Source organism: Bufo gargarizans, chromosome 5, assembly GCF_014858855.1.
Source record: "Bufo gargarizans isolate SCDJY-AF-19 chromosome 5, ASM1485885v1, whole genome shotgun sequence".
Classification (NCBI taxonomy): domain Eukaryota; kingdom Metazoa; phylum Chordata; class Amphibia; order Anura; family Bufonidae; genus Bufo; species Bufo gargarizans.
Genome location: NC_058084.1, coordinates 226,756,897 through 226,762,896, shown reverse-complemented (window position 1 = coordinate 226,762,896; position 6,000 = coordinate 226,756,897). Strand labels below are relative to the sequence as shown.

The window sequence follows — 6,000 nt, the reverse complement described above, 5'->3', positions numbered from 1 at the left end:
ACACCATCAGATTATGTCACCAATTTCTGTCCAATTAGACCAATAATTCCTGTGTAACATAAGATGTGCGATAACAGCCATTTGAACAATAATTGGTTATAAAATCCGCCAGATAATCTGTTAGTGTCAATGTACCCTCAGGGCTGAATTAAAAGGAGGGATTATTGGGCAACAAGTGTTTATATGAATGCTGGTCACCGCTAATCGGGCCGTGTCAGAGGCCCTTCAATCAATTGACGAACCGTTGCTGGCTGTGCATGTACTGTAGGCACTGACCGTGCGCTGTAACATCTGGACCCTGCAGACTTCTCTATAGTGTCGGCAGTGGGTTGTACCGTGTAACCAGGACGGCACGCTGCCAACAGTATACAGAAGTATGCAGGGGCAGGATCGCTCAGTAGACGGTGATCGTTTGCATCCACCTGTGTAAAAGGCCAATGCAAACGAGCACTGATCAAAGGGCAGAATCGTTGGTCAGTATTTAAAGGGGTTCTGCACTTTGTTTAAACTGATGATCTATCCTCTGGAGGTCCAATATGGGGGGGGGGGGGGGGGGGGGGGGTCCGTCCTAGAAGTCTTACAGTGGTCTGATATGGGTCTCATGAGGTCTGGTTTGTGGGGGGCTAATAAGAGTGTGGTCTGAGGTCTGGCGGTCTAATGGGGTCTAGTCTGAAATCTGATATGGGGGTCTGTAGATCTAATGGGGGCCCAGAGGTGTAATGAGGTTGATATGGAGGTCTAATGGGGGTTGTCTGATATAAGGGGGTCTTGAGATTGGGGCTGAGAGGTCTGGTCTGAGGTCTAATACATGGAGGGCTTTCTGACATGCAGGCCTAAAGGGGGTCTCATCTGAGGTCTGATATATGGGGGGGGGGGGTCTGATCTTAAAGTTAAGGGGGTATTTTTTGTACTTGCGCACTCTGTGTGGTACCAGTATTTTCAGGATGATGGAAAAGTAGGAAACTAAGATGTCTGTTTGACAAACTCTGCAGAGAGAAGTCACCATGGTGGTCTAGGGTTGGGCAATATCAAAAATTCACACGATAACGACATTAAAGGGGTTTTCCCATCACAGACAATGGGAGCATATCGCTAGGATATGCCCCCATTGTCTGATAGGTGCGGGTCCCACCTCTGGAGAACGAAGAGGGGAGCGCTGTGGATTTCCAGGGGTCTGTCCACCACCAAGCGCTGCTCAGCGCAGATGTGAATGAAACGCATGAACGGCCAATGCTCCATTTCATAGCTCTCAGCTATTCTCAATGAATGGAAGGCGCCGTTCTCGATATAGGTGCAGGTCCCAGCGGTGGAACCCGCACCTATTAGATAATGTGGGCATAGCCTAGCGATATGCACCCATTATCTGAGATGGGAAAACCCCTTAAAGAAATTCATTGCAATACCCATTTAGAATTAAAAAAAAAAATACATTTGGGGCCACAAGGTGTTCCACTGTATGGGGGCGGCCACAAGGAGCCATTCTACTGTATGGGACACCCACAAGACTCTCCCCCCCCTTCCTGTCCAGCGAGTGGGAAGGGGTGGCACCATTTCATTCCCCCCCCCCACACTTCACATGTTCGCCCCCCCACCACACACACTTCGCATGTTCGCCCCCCCACACACTTCACATGTTCGCCCCCCCCACAGAGAGCATGTTTACCCCCCCCACACACTTCACGTTCGCCCCCCCCACACACAGAGAGCATGTTCGCCCCCCCCACCCCCCACAGAGAGCATGTTCGCCCCCCCCGCAGAGAGCATGTTCGCCCCCCCACAGAGAGCATGTTCGCCCCCCCACAGAGAGCATGTTCGCCCCCCCCCACAGAGAGCATGTTCGCCCCCCCCCCACAGAGAGCATGTTCGCCCCCCCCCACAGAGAGCATGTTCGCCCCCCCCACAGAGAGCATGTTCGCCCCCCCCACAGAGAGCATGTTCGCCCCCCCCCCACAGAGAGCATGTTCGCCCCCCCCCGCAGAGAGCATGTTCGCCCCCCCCCAGAGAGCATGTTCGCCCCCCCCACCCCCCCACAGAGAGCATGTTCGCCCCCCCCCACCCCCCACAGAGAGCATGTTCGCCCCCCCCCACCCCCCACAGAGAGCATGTTCGCCCCCCACCCCCCACAGAGAGCATGTTCGCCCCCCCCGCAGAGAGCATGTTCGCCCCCCCCCGCAGAGAGCATGTTCGCCCCCACCCCCGCAGAGAGCATGTTCGCCCCCCCCCACCCCCCACAGAGAGCATGTTCGCCCCCCCCCACAGAGAGCATGTTCGCCCCCCCCACAGAGAGCATGTTCGCCCCCCCCACAGAGAGCATGTTCGCCAGCCCCCCACAGAGAGCATGTTCGCCAGCCCCCCACAGAGAGCATGTTCGCCAGCCCCCCGCAGAGAGCATGTTCGCCCCCCCCCCCCACCCCCCACAGAGAGCATGTTCGCCCCCCCCACAGAGAGCATGTTCGCCCCCCCCGCAGAGAGCATGTTCGCCCCCCCGCAGAGAGCATGTTCGCCCCCCCCACCCCCCGCAGAGAGCATGTTCGCCCCCCACCCCCCGCAGAGAGCATGTTCGCCCCCCCCCACAGAGAGCATGTTCGCCAGCCCCCCACAGAGAGCATGTTCGCCCCCCCCCAGAGAGCATGTTCGCCCCCCCCCCCAGAGAGCATGTTCGCCCCCCCCGCAGAGAGCATGTTCGCCCCCCCCAGAGAGCATGTTCGCCCCCCCCCCAGAGAGCATGTTCGCCCCCCCCCCAGAGAGCATGTTTCGCCCCCCCCCCCCCGAGAGCATGTTCGCCCCCCCCCCAGAGAGCATGTTCCCACCCCCAGAGAGCATGTTCGCCCCCCCCCCCACAGAGAGCATGTTCGCCCCCCCCCACCCCCCACAGAGAGCATGTTCGCCCCCCCCACAGAGAGCATGTTCGCCCCCCCCGCAGAGAGCATGTTCGCCCCCCCGCAGAGAGCATGTTCGCCCCCCCCACAGAGAGCATGTTCGCCAGCCCCCCACAGAGAGCATGTTCGCCCCCCCCCCAGAGAGCATGTTCGCCCCCCCCCCCCAGAGAGCATGTTCGCCCCCCCCCCCAGAGAGCATGTTCGCGCCCCCCCCCCCAGAGAGCATGTTCGCCCCCCCCCCCAGAGAGCATGTTCGCCCCCCCCCCAGAGAGCATGTTCGCCCCCCCCCCAGAGAGCATGTTCGCCCCCCCAGAGAGCATGTTCGCCCCCCCCCCCAGAGAGCATGTTCGCCCCCCCCCCAGAGAGCATGTTCGCCCCCCCCCCCAGAGAGCATGTTCGCCCCCCCCCAGAGAGCAGTTCGCCCCCCCCAGAGGAGCATGTTCGCCAGCCCCACAGAGAGCATTTTCGCCCCCCCCCCCAGAGAGCATGTTGGCCCCCCCCCCCAGAGAGCATGTTCGCCCCCCCCCCCCAGAGAGCATGTTCGCCCCCCCCCCCCCAGAGAGCATGTTTCGCCCCCCCCCAGAGGAGCATGTTCGCCCCCCCCCAGAGAGCATGTTCGCCCCCCCCCCCCAGAGAGCATGTTCGCCCCCCCCCCCCAGAGAGCATGTTCGCCCCCCCCCCCCAGAGAGCATGTTCGCCCCCCCCCCAGAGAGCATGTTCGCCAGCCCCCCACAGAGAGCATGTTCGCCCCCCCCCCCAGAGAGCATGTTCGCCCCCCCCCCCCAGAGAGCATGTTCGCCCCCCCCCCCCCCAGAGAGCATGTTCGCCCCCCCCCCCAGAGAGCATGTTCGCCCCCCCCCCCAGAGAGCATGTTCGCCCCCCCCCAGAGAGCATGTTCCCCCCCCAGAGAGCATGTTCGCCCCCCCCCAGAGAGCATGTTCGCCCCCCCCCCCCAGAGAGCATGTTCGCCCCCCCCCAGAGAGCATGTTCGCCAGCCCCCACAGAGAGCATGTTCGCCCCCCCCCCAGAGAGCATGTTCGCCCCCCCCCCCCCAGAGAGCATGTTCGCCCCCCCCCCCCCAGAGAGCATGTTCGCCCCCCCAGAGAGCATGTTCGCCCCCCCCCCCAGAGAGCATGTTCGCCCCCCCCCCCAGAGAGCATGTTCGCCCCCCCCCCCAGAGAGCATGTTCGCCCCCCCCAGAGAGCATGTTCGCCCCCCCCCCCAGAGAGCATGTTCGCCCCCCCCCAGAGAGCATGTTCGCCCCCCCCCAGAGAGCATGTTGGCCCCCCCCCCCAGAGAGCATGTTCGCCCCCCCCCCAGAGAGCATGTTCGCCCCCCCCCCAGAGAGCATGTTCGCCCCCCCCCCCCAGAGAGCATGTTCGCCCCCCCCCCCCCAGAGAGCATGTTCGCCCCCCCCCAGAGAGCATGTTCGCCCCCCCCCCAGAGAGCATGTTCGCCCCCCCCCAGAGAGCATGTTCGCCCCCCCCCCCCCCCAGAGAGCATGTTCGCCCCCCCCCCCCCCAGAGAGCATGTTCGCCCCCCCCCCCCCCCCCCCAGAGAGCATGTTCGCCCCCCCCCCCAGAGAGCGGTTCGCCCCCCCCAGAGAGCATGTTCGCCCCCCCCCCCCCCCCCCAGAGAGCATGTTCGCCCCCCCCCCCCCCGAGAGCATGTTCGCCCCCCCCCCCCCCGAGAGCATGTTCGCCCCCCCCCCCCCCCCCCGAGAGCATGTTCGCCCCCCGAGAGCATGTTCGCCCCCCCCCCCCCCCGAGAGCATGTTCGCCCCCCCCCCCCACACACACGTATCCGCAAAGTTCTTCCCTCCTCCCGCCGCCAGCACTATGTCTCGTGACTCCTTGACGTCACAAGGTCCCTCCGAGTCATGGGATTTAGCCTTTACCGAGTATGAAGTGACGAGGGTAGGGAAATAGAACACCGATCTACGTGACCTTGCAATGTCACGTGATATATTGTGAAGTCAGCAGGTTCATGGAGGTTGCAAGGAAAAGCGTATCTACTGTGCTGTTTTCAGTCCTGACCAGCCTTTTTTTTTTTTTTTATAGAAAGGACTCTACGAAAGGATGTGCACACTTTAAATTGCAACAGTACTTTGAATACAAATGAGGATTACCTGACACTATAGTACTGTGCAATAATTATAACGTAGGCGAACCTACTTCATAAGGAATTTGCAGCATGGAGTCTCAGCGTCCACCCCTAGGTGCGCCTGCAAATGGTTCAGTCTTCGTTTCCGTGATGAGTAACTAAGGAGTCGCACGTTGTTGTCAGCTGACTGGTATCTGGTGGGCGCTTTCTGTTGGTGAGTTGCTGGACTGTGAACAAGTGAGGACGTCAAGTACAGTTTGTTAATCTGCTTACCGAGTATGTTACACGGCAAACAGAATTGTTTGGACTTTTGTTTAGGCAAGATGTCTAGCAAATTCCTGTAACCATTTTCTAATTTTGTATTAATTTCTGGCAATAGCGAAAGTTCTCCTTTATCTACTGGATAAGGGATAGCTGCTAGATCACTGAGGATCTGCTGGGACCCCAACTGATCACAAGAACAACTCTACTCTGGCAGACACCCAATATTCCAGTGGATAGAGTGTAACACGTGATTACCAAAATAATGCTTTAAAACTTGCAGTTTTCATGCATTTTCTCTCTAAGAAAGCTAATAATGAGCTTTCCTGACCACTAATAATATAATAATACAAAAATCACAGCAAGAAGGTGTTTTCTTTTTCCGTGAGTTAATTTATTAGGAAAAAGACGGCAATATATGCAAACGTTTTCGGCCTTATTGGGCCTTCATCAGGCACTAGAAAAATTAATTTTTACAACAGTCAGTCTATGCATACATGATTTACAGTTTACATGTTACATTTGTGATACATTAATTGCAGCAAAACTAGCCGTCTTATTTCTATACAAAATAATAAAAACAGTGCATATCGGTAAATAAATCATGACATTTATGTCTGTTGATTCGAAATTAAGGAAAATATCCACATACATTAATGGGAATTTCATCAAAATATCTGGAGACAGCTAGATCTTTGAAATGATTGTATTCTCTGATGACACGTTATTTAAACTATTTTCATGTGGCATTAAATCT

At 58.0% G+C, this 6,000-nt stretch overlaps 1 protein-coding gene across 2 annotated transcripts in view; it reads left to right on the top strand.

The window, feature by feature from the left end:
- The first annotated feature begins 4,731 nt into the window (after positions 1 to 4,731).
- CCDC127 (coiled-coil domain containing 127) overlaps positions 4,732 to 6,000 on the top strand; it is a 183,768-nt gene continuing 182,499 nt past the window's right edge. Inside the window, exons 1-2 of one of the 2 annotated variants that reach the window (XM_044294249.1) lie at positions 4,732 to 4,795; positions 4,940 to 5,196. The gene's annotated coding sequence lies outside the window, so the exon portion shown is untranslated. Of the gene's footprint in view, positions 5,197 to 6,000 lie in introns of both variants that reach the window. The other variant, XM_044294248.1, reaches the window with a different exon arrangement.